A 16,285-nucleotide genomic window follows, 5' to 3' on the forward strand; every position below is an offset into this window, starting at 1 on the left:
TTGAGGGAAGCCTCTGTAAAGGTTTCTTCACTAAGATATTCTGAGAGATACAGGAGAATATTCTATCCCATCAGGCTTACATCAAATTGTGTCTTGACTGAGGTTTTATCCTGACTACCTCCTCACTGCCCTACACACACAAAAACCCCACAACAACCATTTCTCCTTCAGCAGTTTAACTATAGCCCATATTTAAAGATGCGGTCCAAGTCTTATTAAGACATCCTTGAAGTCCACAGCAAATGCTGCCTCCATTTCTGCAGTTTCCTCTTAGCTGTAGTCAATAACCCTTCATGATGGTTTTCTAGTTGTTCATCTCCTCCAACTAGACAAGAAACTGAATAAATGGTATGGAGTCTCTTGTTTCTCCCAACAGGATATTTAGCAGTTGATAACTATGAACAACTAATTTGATTCTTTTCCCTGAGAGTCTGACACCTACCATCTCTATTCCATCCTTCCCTGTCCCTAATTCTTTACCCAACATGAGTATTGTCTATTATAGTCTGTAAGTAACAAGATTTCTAACCAATTATAGAGTGTTATACATTTTCTTTTGCATGAGAAAATATACCAAAAAAAGGTCTGGAGCGTAATGGTTGCCATATTGCAAAATAAGAGTTTGGTCTTGGTCTTCATAACTTAAATGCCTTGAAAACATTTTAGTGGAATTTGTCCCCAGTAATAATGGAGCTTGTTTTGGATTTAATAGGATTCATTGCATGTAAAGTGTTAGAGAATGTCCTCAATGAAAGGTGATTCATACACAGAAAATACTGTTTGTATGCAGTCATTAAACTTCCTAGATATATCCTGGTTTGCTGGAGGAAACGGAAAATATGCCCTTTCTGATGTGTGTGTGAGTATTTTTTATGATTTATTTGAGCTTTTAATCATTCTCTTTCTGAAGTACAAGGAAGAAAAATTGTGAAGGATTTTTGAAAGGATGAAAAATTTGACTTCAGATCTCTTTCCTAAAGTTGCGTATCTTTTAATGATCCTGTTTTAAAATAGATGCACATTTATTCTGCTAAGGAAAACCATGACATACTTTGATACTATGTCCTTCCTGCAGCTATTCGCTTCCTTAAGGAGAAAGTAAAAAAAGTTTTTTTGACTTGAAAGACTTGGATTTAGGGGGTCACTTTATTACAATGCCTTCATCTTATTCCTTCCTTCTGTCTGAACTGAGCACAAAGAAACTTCTTTAGAAGTTTAGGAGGAAATGACATTTCCTCTGGGTTCTCCTTGAGCTAACAGCTGCAGACTTCAGATTTTCAAGATAACTCATGCAACAACACGTGTGAGGAGAGAGGGCCTGCCCTCATTTAAAAGTTCAGAGGCTATAATAGAAAAATGTGCCCATATCAAGTGGCTTCTGAAGATGCTGAACCTGTACTGTGCTAGCAAGGTTAAAGGTTGGCAGATATTAGGAGGTGAGGGTGAAAAGACTCAATAAAGACCTTGCATAAAAGGTGGCCAAAAGAGAGATGATCTAAATAGGTCAAAGAACAGAAGAGTTGATCAGCAGGAAACACACACAATGGTCATAGATCAAAGCAGAGGAATTGCTGAATATCAGCTGTTTTTTTTTTTTTTATATTATTTTTCCCCTCAGAGTATTAAAATTGTAGGTATATAATGGAAATAGAGTATCTTTTAAAGTGATATAACAATTACATACATGAGTTGAAATTGTGTATGTTTCCAGACTGTTTTGCCCCAGAAGAAACCATCAGGGGCTTGGAATCTTGATCTCAGGGCTGCCTTATAAGTGAGGTGCACTCATCATTATTTTTCTTTCCCTACTTAGACTGTATAAGCACTGTATAATCTTCTATGGTAAATCTCACATATCAAATTTCACTTTGTCATTTAATAGCATCCTTTCAGTGTAATAAAAAGTTGTTCAATTTTCACAGTCTTCCAGGGTATGCAAATTACCATGTTGCTTTGAATTACAATAAAACAAACACTTTTAATCTTCCTCTCACATTAGAGAAATTAATCATTGAAGAACATCGATGGAGTCCCCAAAGTGTTCTTCAAATAGCCTCTAGAATAATCTCTCTAAAAATACAGACTTCATCATATTATTAATAGTATCTTCTATCCTCATTTTCCTTGTGAGAATTTAAGGAAGTGATGTAAGTGACAGTTCCAGTAAAATGCTATGTACAAGGCAGTATTCAATAAATACTGATTCCTTTCCCTTCCTTTTCCCTGTTTTGAATGACAATATACAGACTCCCAAAGAAAGGCAATGCCGAAGAATGCTCAAACTATAGCACAATTGCATTCATCTCACACGCTAGTAATGCTCAAAATTCTCCAAACCAGGCTTCAGCAATACGTGATCCATGAACTTCCAGATGTTCAAGATGGTTTTAGAAAAGGCAGAGGAAACCAGAGATCAAATGGCCAACATCTGCTGGATCATCAAAAAAGCAAGGGAGTTCCAGAAAAACATCTATTTCTGCTTTATTGACTATGCCAACCCTTTGACTGTGTGGATCACAATAAACTGTGGAAAATTCTTCAAGAGATGGAAATACCAGACCACCCGAATTGCCTTTTGAGAAACCTATATGCAGGTCAGGAGGCAACAGTTAGAACTGGACATGGAACAACAGACTGGTTCCAATAGGAAAAGGAGTACGTCAAGGCTGTATATTGTCACCCTGCTTATTTAACTTATATGCAGAGTACATCATGAGAAATGCTGGGCTGGAAGAAGCACAAGCTGGAATCCAGATTGCCAGGAGAAATATCAATAACCTCAGATATGCAGATGACACCACCCTTATGGCAGAAAGTGAAGAGGAACTAAAAAGCCTCTTGATTGCACTGGGATGACCCAGAGGGATGGTACGGGGAGGGAGGTGGGAGGGGGGTTCAGGATTGGGAACCCATGTACACCTGTGGCGGATTCATGTTGATGTATGGCAAAACCAATACAATATTGTAAAATAAATAAATAAATAAATAAAATGGCTATACTGTCTGGTATGCAAAAAAAAAAAAAAAAAAAAAAAAGCCTCTTGATGAAAGAGAAAGAGGAGAGTGAAAAAGTTGGCTTAAAGGTCAACATTCAGAAAACTAAGATCATGGCATCTGGTCCCATCACTTCATGGGAAATAGATGGGGAAATAGTGGAAGCAGTGTCAGACTTTATTTTTCTGGGCTTCAAAATCACTGCAGATGGTGATTGCAGCCATGAAATTAAAAGATGCTTACTCCTTGGAAGGAAAGTTATGACCAACCTAAATAGCATATTAAAAAGCAGAGATATTACTTTGCCATCAAAGGTCCGTCTAGTCAAGGCTATGGTTTTTCCAGTGGTCATGTACAGATGTGAGAGTTGGACTGTGAAGAAAGCTGAGTGCCAAAGAATTGATGGTTTTGAACTGTGGTGTTGGAGAAGACTCCTGAGAGTCCCTAGGACTACAAGGAGATCCAATCAGTCCATCCTAAAGGAGACCCCAGTCCTGGATGTTCATTGGAAGGACTGATGTTAAAGCTGGAATTCCAATACTTAGGCCACCTCATGTGAAGAGTTGACTCATTGGAAAAGACCCTGATGCTTGGAGGGATTGAGGGCAGGAGGAGATGGGGACAACAGAGGATGAGGTGGCTGGATGGCATCACCGACTGAATGGACATGAGTTTGAATGAACTCCGGGAGTCAGTGATGGACAGGGAGGCCTGGTGTGCTGTGATTCATGGGGTCGCAAAGAGTCGGACACGACTGACCGACTGAACTGAACTGAACTGATACAGACTATATCAAATGCAAATCGTACTCATCACAATAGCCAGAAATGAAGCATAAATATATAAAAAAAAATTATTTTAAATGAACATTTGAATTCTTAAGGAAGCAAGAAAAACACTAAAGGACAATCATAAAGAAGGAGTCAAAAGCAGAATGATACATATGAACTGCTGCTGGGACTTTAATGCAATAAGGTTTTTGTAATTGGGAGAAAATATATGAATGATCCTCCAGAGACAGGCAATGAGACTTTTGGTTTAGAAGAGCCAGAAAGCAGGACTCCAAACCAATGCATAAAAAACATTGGTTTTAGCAAAAGACCACATCTTCAGAATAAATGTGGTCTAAAAATTAAAACAAATCTCTATCTTAACACAAGAAAACCACTTGTGACAAAGGAAACTTGACTCTGTCCCTAATCTCAACTGAAAAAAATAATACTTTCTTGAGAAAACTAAAAATTAACTAAATATTAATTAAAAATTCAACAGAGAATAAAGCAGTATAATAAACACAGTGGAACAAATAAATGGAAAAGCTGAAGATACATTTTAGGAAGTTATCCAAAATCCAGCATAGAGAAATAAAGCAAGAAAACCCACTTTCACCATTCTTCTCAACATAATATTGAAAGTCATAGCTAGAGCAATTAGGCAAGAAACAGAAATAAAAATGCATCCAGATTGGAAAATAAGTAAAACTCACTACTTACAGTTGACATGATTTTATATACAGAAAATTAAAATATATATATATATATTAGAAATAATAAATAAATACAATAAATTGCAGGGCAAAAAATCAATTTATAGCTGGTACTGATAAAGAAATAAATACATTGTTTCAGAGTTTGAAACTGACCTTTTCACTTACAGAAGCTTGGTATAAGACAGATTCAGCCTAGTAAATCAGTAGATAAAGTTTAAACTATTCAACAAATGGTCCTGGTAACACTGAATTTTCACAGTGAAAAGATACTGGATTCATATTTCATTTCATACACTAAACAAGATGGAAAAAGGCCAATGGACAAACAAATTGATTGATAAATGTGCCTAAATACAGATTTTTTTTGGAAGAAACAAGCTGCAGATTTGGTAAGGTTTTATTTGTGTAACACATATATCTGACGAAATACTAGTCTTCAGCTTAGAAATCATAAAGGAGAGAGAGAAAAAAGAAAAGAAATATAAGTAAATAATATTAATAGGCTTTTCTCAGGAGTTCTAAATTGTAAGTAAATAAATGAAAAGAGGTTCAATCCCATTAGTAATCAGAAAAATGTGATTTTAAGCCAAAATGAGATATATATTGCCACCATCTAGGCTGACAACATTATAAAGCAAAGAACATAAAATAGTTATGAAGATGCAAATCAATTGGCAAATCTCATACACCACTCAAAGAAATATAAATTGGTAAAACTACCTTACAAAAAACACTTTTACAGTATCTAGTAAAATTAAAGGGCCATTTCCTCTATATGCCAGTAAATCCTTTTATATATTTACCCTAGAGAAATTATTACATAGAAAATAAAGGACAAATATATAAGAATGTTTACTTAAACTTTATTTAAAAGCCAAAATGAGGTGGGAGATTGTACAGACCTACAGACCTACATCACAAGAGAAGGGATGTGTAATTTGAGGTATATTATATATTGCAGGAGTTCATGCCAAGTTGCTTCAATCATGTCCACCTCTTTGTGACCCTATGGACTATAGCCTGCCAGATTCCTCTGTCCAAGGGATTTTCCAGCTAAGACTACTGGAGTGGGTTTACATGCTCTCCTCCAGGGGGTCTTCCTGAATCCAGGGATAAACTCTCATCTCTTTATGTCTCTTGCATTGGCAGGCAGATTCTTTACCACTAGTGGCACCTGGGAGGCCCATATGTATATACTGGAAGTATTAAAAAGATAAAATAAAATATGTGTCAGATCAGATCAGATCAGTCACTCAGTCGTGTCCAACTCTTTGCAGCCCCACGAATCGCAGCACGCCAGGCCTCCCTGTCCATCATCAACTCCCGGAGTTCACTCAGACTCACGTCCATTGAGTCAGTGATGTCATCCAGCCATCTCATCCTCTGTTGTCCCCTTCTCCTCTTGCCCCCAATCCCTCCGAGCATCAGAGTCTTTTTCAATGAGTCAACTCTTCGCATGAGGTGGCCAAAGTATTGGAGTTTCAGCTTTAGCATCATTCCCTCCAAAGAAAGCCTAGGGCTGATCTCCTTCAGAATGGACTGGTTGGATCTCCTTGAAGTCCAAGGCACTCTCAAGAGTCTTCTCCAACACCACACTTCAAAATAATAAATTCTTTGGCACTCAGCCTTCTTCACAGTCCAACTCTCACATCCATACATGACCACTGGAAAAACCATAGCCTTGACTAGACGAACCTTTGTTGGCAAAGTAATGTCTCTGCTTTTGAATATGCTGTCTAGGTTGGTCATAACTTTCCTTCCAAGGAGTAAGCGTCTTTTAACTTCATGGCTGCAGTCACCATCTGCAGTGATTTTGGAGCCCAGAAAAATAAAGTCTGACACTATTTCCACTGTTTCCCCATCTATTTCCCATGAAATGATGGGACCGGATGGTAGCTATAGATAAATCAACATATATTCATCAAAACTCAAATAGTATTGGCCAAAACAGGGAGAGAATGTTATATAATAAGGTACACAATATATTACAAATACATTTCAAATTCACAAGGATTTCTATGCATCATTTATGCATAAATGAAATTTATTGAGAATAAAGGCAAGAAAATTCAGAATGATGGTATTCTTGGACAGGAGCAGAGGAAAAGGAAAAAGCTGGAAAATTCCAACTCTTTTAAACCATTTATTTATCTCTCCAGAAGGATCTCAAGTAAACATGGGAGAGTACTATACATATATGTGCATGTGTGATGCATGCATACTATAGGGCCTTTGAGTATCAGTTATACTAGTTTTTAGCTTTTAATGTTGAAATATTATACTTTATATTATTATTTGATATAATATATTATATTATGGTCTATAATATAATGAAATATAATATTATAGACTACTATAATTATATAATTATGGACTATTATATATTTTTATTTTATTATATAAAATATATATTATAATTATATAATATATAATTATATAAATTATACATGTGATTTATATATAATTCTATAATTATGGAGTGTTGTATATAATATAATATTATGGACTAAATATTTTTAAAATATTAAAAATATTTTAATGTTGAAAGATCGTGGAATTGAAGTCGAGGACCTTAGGAAGTATCACCACACAAAAGACTATTGGAGGTGATAGAATTCCAGTTGAGCTACTGCAAATCTTAAAAGATGATGCTGTGAAAGTGCTGCACTCAATATGCCAGCAAATTTGGAAAACTCAGCAGTGGACTGGAAAAGATCAGTTTTCATTCCAATCCCCAAGAAAGGCAATGCCAAAGAATGTTCCAACTGCTGTACAATTGCCCTCATCTCGCACACTAAAGTACTGCTCAAAATTCTTCAAGCCAGGCTTCAACAGTGCATGAACTATGAACTTCCAGATGTTCAAACTAGATTTAGAAAAGGCAGAGGAACCAGAGATCAAATTGCTAACGTCCTTTGGATCATGAAAAAAGCAAAAGAGCTCCAGGAAAACATCTACTTCTGCTTTGTTGACTATGCCAAAGCCTTTGACTGTGTGGATCACAACAAACTGTGGGAAATTCTTCAAGAGATGGGAATACCAGACTACCTGAGAAATCTTCATGCAGGTCAAGAAGCAACAGTTAGAACTGGACATGAAACAACAGACTGTTTGCAAATCAGGAAAGGAGTATGTCAAGTCTGTATATTGTCACCCTGCTTATTCAACTTATATGCAGATTACATCATGCGAAATGCCAGGCTGGATGAAGCACAAACTGGAATCAAGATTTCTGGGAGAAATATCAATAACCTCAGATAGCAGATGACACTACCCTTATGGCAGAAAGCTAAGAAAACTATAGAGCCTCTTGATGAAAGTGAAAGATGAGAGTGAAAAAGTTGGCTTTAAACTCAACGTTCAGAAAACTAAGATCATGGCACCTGGTCCCATCACTTCATGGAAAATAGATGGGAAACAATGGAAACAGTGTGAGACTTTATTTTTGGGGGCTCCAAAATCACTGCAGATGGTGACTGCAGCCATGAAATTAAAAGACCCTTGCTCCTTGGAAGAAAAGCTATGACCAATCTAGACAGCATATTAAAAAGCAGAGACATTACTTTGCCAACAATGGTCCATCTAGTCAAAGCTATGGTTTTTCAAGTAGTCATGTATGGATGTGAGAGTTGGACTATAAAGAAAGCTGAGTGCTGAAGAATTGATCCTTTTGAACTGTGATGTTGGAGAAGACTCTTGGAAAGTCCCTTGGACTGCAAGGAGATCTAACCAGTTGAGTCCTTTGGACTACAAGGATATCCACCAGTCAATCCTAAAGGGCATCAGTCTTGAATATTCATTGGAAGGACTGATGCTGAAGCTGAAGCTCCAATACTTTGGCCACCTGATGCAAAGAACTGACTTATTGGAAAAGACCCTGATGCTAGGAAAGATCGAAGGTGGGAAGAGATGGGGGTGACAGAGCATGAGATGGTTGTATGGCATCACTGACTCAATGGACATGAATTTGAATAAGCTCTGTGAGTTGGTGACAGACAGGGAACCCTGGCTTGTTGCCGTCCATGTGTTGCGAAGAGTCAGACATGTCTGAGTGACTGATCTGAATCTAAACTGAATGTTGAAGTATTATTTCAATTATGAAATTTAGTAATAGCAATAGTAATAAAAGTAAGGATGGTGCTACATTTTTGGAGTTTTCAATATATTAAAATCTTAATGTTGAAAGTATCAATTTTGAAAAGCACCAAAATTCTAAATTCTTCTAAAACAATGGAAATTTTCTGGGTAGCTATTTAGAATTTATAAAAAGCTATGATATTCATATAAATATCATTCCAGAGTTATATGACAGATCACATCTACCATGTCAGTTGAACTAAGTATGTTTTAACTTTTTTTTTTACTTTAAAGACTTTGTAGTAATAGTGACTTTACCAGACAAAGACAGTTTGTTCCTCTGTCTTTATTATTAAGATGTTAGCTAGATTATCTGTAATTATGCCAAATGAATAGGGTCTCTAGATTCTTGAGACAGATGATTTAATCAATGAAAGAAATTTTATAATTAGAGACAGCATAGGGGAAAGCATATGTCTTATGTTTGGTTCAAATTCTAGTTTTGGTAAAATAATCAGCCATGTGATATTATAAAACTTTAACTTTTGTAGGTTTTCATAATCTCATTTATAAAATGGAATTATCTATTTCAGTTGTTATAAGGGTAAATTGCACAGGGTATACAGTTTATTATTGAGTAACCATTTATAGACTTTTAATAAGTGGCAGGTTTTTTTACATTTATTATTTTACTTATTTATCTTACTTATCATGTAGTAATATTACACATAAACCTTATCAAAGGCAACTGGGAGTCTTTTAAATTGGGCAAAATACATAGAGTGAAAACTGATTTCTGTAAATTGATAGGTAAGCAGACAATTAATTTAAGAATAAAATAAAGATTCTTGAAAGAATTTCTTGCTTCAGCATGAGTAGCAGAAGAGTGTTAATGATGAATTTAACAGCTGTATTATTATTGTAGCTGAAACCATCTTGTCAGTCATCAGTTATAAACAAAGATAGACATTTCATATGAGTGAGAAAAATATAATAAGTTAATGTTTAAAGAAAAAGGCTTATAATAAGTTTAAGGTGATGAATGAGTCAATAGATGTTTTATTTCTTCTAACACTTATTGCTTTAGTTAGTGCCTTTTTTTCACAAAGAGTTGGACATGACTGAGTGACTATAGTGCATTTTATATTTTAAGGGTTTCCCAGGAGATGCTGGTTCAATCCCTGCATCAGGAAGATCCCTTGGAGTAAGAAATGGCAACCCATTCCAGTATTCTTTCCTGGAAAATTCCATGGACAGAGGAGCCTGGTGAGCTGTGGTCCATGAAGTCACAAAGAGTAGGACACGATTTAGCACATACATATATTTTTTAAACGACTTGGATATCTCAGTTTTATGTATACATATATGTATATATATTATTGTCTCTTTAAACAGTTAATTTCATTTTTAAAGTAGAGAAATGTGTCCAATCATTAGGTGCATTATCCATTTTAAAAATCCGTACCTGAAATAATTCTAACCGCTGAGCCTATAGCACTATACTATAATCAAAACCACCAGTCTCTTGGATGTACAGCTACCACTCAAAGAAAAGGCAGGCAGCTCAGTTTCTTTTTGACTTGCCCTGGAGCATGGACCCTTTTTAAAGTAACAACAAACAACAAAAAGATCATTAAGGAGAAAGAATTATCAAAGGAAACTTGCTATAAAGTGGTATCTTCTTAGAAGGTAGCCTTAGGGTCTAAGTCTTAAGAAAGGTATTACCAAGAAATCACTGAAAAATATTACAAAGTTTTGTTTTGGTTTTTCCAAAGTCTTCCTCATTTACAGAATCACAAAAGCTGAGAGGAACCTTAGTCAAAAGGCAAAATAGCCCATATTCCTGACTCCTGGAAAGCCCAGGCTAAACAACAGAAGCCTGAGAGTTCTAACAGGGACTCCTGAGGCAGTCCTTCTCTTTACTAAAAGAAAGCAGCACTAGAAATAAAGTTACTTATGAACTTACAGGTTCTTTTGGGAAAGCGTCTTCCTCCCCATCAAATGGGCCTTCCCTATATAAGACTTTATTTTCCACTTCCACTGCCCCTCCAAAGATGTACTTCTATGATCAACATAGGCCTATGAGCCAAAGTTGAAAAGCAAGCTCAGAGACTGTAAACACTATGATCTCATCTTTAGAGTCCCACTCACTAAACACATAGTGCTTTGCCCCACCTATACAGGTTTTCAAGCATGTCAGTTCTCTTATGGAATCCTCTCATTTCACTGTAGTCTGGATCAATCTTTCTTGGATTTCTAGATTCTGATCAAGACTTAAGTTTTTTATCAAGCTTCCATGACTAATTTTTATATTTTCCTGCAATTTTTCTTAAAACACTGAAATTGAGGCATTGTTTGAAAAACACACAAAATACACAAACATCTTTAGGAACACATAGTGGCAAATCTTTCTTGACTTATGATGAGACAAGTTCCCAATAAACCTGTTGTTAAGTTGAAAATATCTTAAGTTGAAAATGCATGATACACCTAATTGTTTGAGCAACATAGTTTAGGCAAGCCTTCCTTGTGTTCAGTCACTCAGTTGTGTCCAACTCCTTGCAACCCTACAGACTGTAGCCCACCAAACTCCTCTGTCCATAGGATTTCCCAGTCAAGAATATTGTAGTGGGTTACCATTTCCCTCTCCAGGGGATCTTCCCGACCCAGGGATAGAACCTGTATCTCCTGCATTGCTGGTAGTCTCCTGCATCCCAAGCAGATTCTTTACTGCTGAGCCACCGGAGAAGCCCCTAAGCCTTACTTAAAGGTGCTCAAAACACTTACATTAGCCTACAGTTGGGCCAAATCATTTAGCAAAGAGCAAAGCCTATTTTATAGTAAAGTGTTGAATATTCATGTAATTTATTGTCTACGGTGTTGAATATAGATTTTTCCATTAGTGATCACATGACTGCCCAGAATTACAAGAGTTTCATACTATCAAACAGCATATGGCTGTCCTGGAAAAAGATCAAAATTCAAAGTGTATATATATATATGCGTGTGTGTATGTATGTGTGTATTATGTATCATATATATTATACATACTGAATATTCAGCACTTTCATACCATTGAAAAGTCAAAAAATTGTCAGTTGAACCCTCTTAAGTCAGAGATTATCTGTATTTAAATGTAGAAGCAACTTTTGTCCAGATCAAACCTAGAAATGTTACCTTTTAACAGAGAAAATGTCAGGACATTATTTTCCATTGGACTTTGTGAGTGGGTTGGATAGAAATATTGTTGGACATTCCCATCCTTTCATGAGCAGGGTATAAAAATATAGCAGACTCAATAGCCAGACCTTTGAGTGCCCTGTGTTTAGAATAGGAATAGGCCCCACATCAACCCACCTATGGAAGGATATTTTCACCTGAAATAGAACAGCAGTCCGGTTACCTAGAGTGAATGTTCATACAAGTTGTTAGTGGAGTTCCTGAAAGGGTAGAGAGAGCTGACACTACACCAAGCTGAGAGGACAAGTTTTATGAATAAATTTGTATGTGATCAATGCTTACATGTATGATGGGATTCATTCCAAGACTTGCATTTTTCCTTTCCTACCTGGTAGTAACGTTAAAGTAAGGATGTGTGTAATTCTTACCTACCTTTAACTATTGGAGGTCACCAAAATTCTGCCAAAGTCAACCAAACATATTTCAGTAATTGTGAATAACTGTTTTATGATTCTATTCTTACATCATGATCATCATCAGATAGCAGAGGTACTGTCAGCTGGAACACACAACACAGGACTCACCACAGATATACTTGATGTCCTCTTCCCTCTTCCCATGGTTATCTATCTCTTTTCCAAACTTCCTAGCTCTCAATGACACCTGCTTTATGAGTTTTACTTATTATTTCACTTCTTTTTCATTTACTCACCACCTAGTTGAAAGTAAGCTGAACTAGTATGAGTAAAAATATTATAAACTTTAGAGTCACATGATACTCAAGATTCAAATTCTAACTGCACAGTTTCCTAGACGTTTGACTTTGTGCTAGTAACTTACTCACTTATGTTATATTCTATGTAAAATGCGTACAGTTATATCCAATCTACTTGATCTTTCTGAGAAATCAGTGTGATTGGGTGTACAAAGTGCCTAACATAATGATTGACAAACAGTACACTCTAAAAGCAGTGCTCATTTTCTCTTTTGTGTAGCACAGTACTAAGCAAAAAGTGAGAACTTCATAAATACTAACTGATTGAAAGATGCAAATGAATTTTGCTCAACGTGGGTTAAGTACTCTTTTCATTTTGGTTAATATATTTCATTATCACTTCCAATATTGTATCACAATTTTCATGTCCCTTGATGTGGGAGAAAATGTAGATCATTGATTATTTAATGTCCATTTTTCAAAGAAGACATTACTACAAATAAGCCAAGTAATCAAACAAAAAGCAGAAATAAATGACCAGCATCTTTTCAACTACTTCACACTTTTAAGAATAATGTCTTTAGCATCACAATCACTAGCAATGATGTATGCAGTTGACCCTAGAATATGTCAGGTTAGAGGCAACAACACTCCTTGAAGTGGAAAATCCCTGTTTAACTTACAGTTGGCCCTCCCCTTTCTATCCAAGTTTCCTTATAGCTGATACCATGGTTCCACATCCATAGATTCAACCAATCCTGGATCTGAGCACTGTAGTATTTATCATTGAAAAAAATCTATGTTTAAGTGGAAACTTGCAAATCAAACTCATGTTGTTCAAGGGTCAATTGTATATTTTTTCCAAAGGAATATGCTCCTCCTTGTTGCACTATATTTCTCAGTTAATGTAAAAAATTCAGTAAAATTCCATAGGTAAAAAAAATAAATAAATAAACAGTGGGTTTATCTTAATTATGATAAGAGCAACTAAAACAAAACAAAACAAAAAAAATCATTCACTTAGAATCAAATAGTTTGATTGATGAGAAAGCTAAAGAAACACAATGTGTGCAATTTTCACATTTATATCAACATAAGTGTGGCACATTTTCATTTTCTTTTCTTGTTTACTGGGACAAAAGTCAGTTATAAGGTCTACCTTTTCTGCCTAAAATTACTTCTGTAATATCTGGACAAAGATTGGTGTTTTCAGAGCTAGAAAAGTCTTTAGTTTTGACTGTTTCACATTCCCTGTCTTATGGTTCTCTGTCATTTAGACCCAAATAGTATAATCAAGTAGGAAATCATAGTTATGTATCACACCAGGCATGATGAGCTTGGGTACTGTGGGGTGCTGTTTTATGTGTTTGTCACTTTATCTTTGGAACTGCCATCTTGGGGTGAGAATCTTTATGTATGCATGCAGGCTTGAAATCGTTATGTGGCTTTTTAAAATTTATGCCTGTTACTTTAATAATTTTTAATACTTTGTATACATTTAACCCACATCAGAAAAAATTCATTTTGAAAAAATTGTTTTCTTTAAAAATATACTGTTTCTTTACTGACACCAATTATGGTATTGAATATGGCCTGGTATTCAAATTCTCAAACACTGGATACATAGATTATGGTCTAGGATTTGAAGGTTTTTCAGTTTTTGCATTCTGAGATACAGATTTTATGACAATTGAAATACTGCAAGAAAATACTGGCATTGATAAGAAAATACTCAACACACAGAAAGCTCAAAACAGACTTTCCAAGACCAAATACACACTTGGTGTAGACAATAATTTTGTTTTACTGTCAATAGTCTAAGAATATACTCAGGTTTGTGTGTGTGTGTGTGTGTGCACTGTTTTTAGGCTGTGGATTAGGAATGATAATTATGTTGATGTCCTAAAATTTTTAAGAATTCTCAGATGCCTGTGGTCATGCTCTCTTATACAATAAAGCAAATGAATTTATTTATTTATTTTTAAAGCAAATGAATTTAAAGCAGAGAAGATAACAATCTGTTTACCCCAGTATTAAATAATTTTCAAATGTATTTACCTCACCATTCTTTTTTCTCCCTAAATTTTTAATTTTGTGTTGGTGTATAGCTGATTAACAATGTTGTGATAGTTTCAGGTGAACAGCAAGGGGACTCAGCCTTATGTATACATTCTCCCCCAAACTTCCCTCCCATTCATACTGCCACATAACTATGAACAGACTTCCACATGCCATACAGTAGGTCCTTGTTGTTTATCCATTTTAAATATAGCAGTGTGTACATGTCCATCCCAAACTCCCTAAATATACCTTGGCAACCATAAGTTTGTTCTCTAAGTCTGTGAGTCTGCTTCTGTTTTGTAAGTGCATTCATTTGTATCATTTCTTTTTTGATTCCACTTATAAGGGGTGTCATATGACTTACTTCTATCTGACTTCTATCAGACCCCTCTATCTGACTTACTTCACTCAGTACGACAATCTCTAGTTCCATCCATGTTGCTGCAGAAGGCATTATTTCATTCTTTTTTAATGGCTGAGTAATATTCTATTTAGGGGCTTCCCTAATAGCTCAGTTGGTAAAGAATCAACCTGCAATGCAGGAGACCCTGTTTCAATTCCTGGGTCGAGAAGATCCGCTGGAGAAGGAATAGCATACCCACTCCAGTGTTCTTGGGCTTCCCTTGTGGCTCAGCTGGTAAAGAATCCACCTGCAAAGTGAAACACCTGGGTTTGATCCCTGAGTTGGGAAGATCCTCTGGAGAAAAGAAAGGCTACCCACTTCAGTATTCTGGCATGGAGAATTCCATGGACTGTATAGTCCATGGGGTTGCAAAGAGTCGGACACGACTGAGAGACTTTCACCTTAAATTTCACTTTAATATTTCATTGTATATATGTCCCACATCTTCTTTATCCATCCCTCCATCAGTGGACATTTAGGTTGCTTCCATGTCTTGGCTATTGTAAATAGTGTTTTAATGAACATCCTTTTGGACCATGTTTTTCTCCAGATATACGCCCATGAGTGGGATTGCAGGGTCATATGGTAGCTCTATTTTTAGCTTTTTAAGGATCCTCTATACTGTTCTCCATAGAGGCTGTACCAACTTACATTCCCAACAACAGTGTAGGAGAGTTCCCTTTTCTTCACATCCTCTCTAGCATTTATTGTTTGTGGATTTTTTGTTGATAGCCATTTTGACTGGTGTCAGGTGATATTTCATTGTAGTTTTGATTTGCATTTCTCTAATAATCAGCAATGAAGAGCATCTTTTCATGTGCCTCTTGGATATCTGTGTATCTTTTTTGGAGAAATGTTTCTTTAGGTCTTCTGCCCATTTTTTTTACTGAGTTGTTTGCTTTGATGCTGTTAAGCATCATGAGCTGTTTGTAAATTTTGAAGGCTAATCTTGACAGTGGATAAGTGGGTCAAAACTCTCTGGTTTAAATCTTAGCTCCTCCCATATGCATTATGTCACATAGTAAAAGTTATTGAAATCTTTTTTCCCACATGTAAAATGGACATAATAGAAACATGTACTTCATGAAGTTTTTTTTTTGTGAAAACTAAATGAGTCAGTACATGTGAAATACTTATACTACAAAGTGTCACAAAGTGCCCAATAATTACTAGCTACTATTATTGTGACCTTCAGCCCCCCAAGAATGTACAGTTCTCTGAATTTATGTTAGTTGTTTCCATTTTGGTTTCCAGAGGAATTGCAGAACAACTTTATATACACATAGAATTTGACATTCTATATGATCTGCTTCCAAATAATTTATTATAGAAATAAATGGCACCCCACTCCAGTACTCTGGCCTGG

This window comes from Bubalus kerabau, chromosome 3 (genome assembly GCF_029407905.1).
Source record: "Bubalus kerabau isolate K-KA32 ecotype Philippines breed swamp buffalo chromosome 3, PCC_UOA_SB_1v2, whole genome shotgun sequence".
NCBI lineage: Eukaryota > Metazoa > Chordata > Mammalia > Artiodactyla > Bovidae > Bubalus > Bubalus kerabau.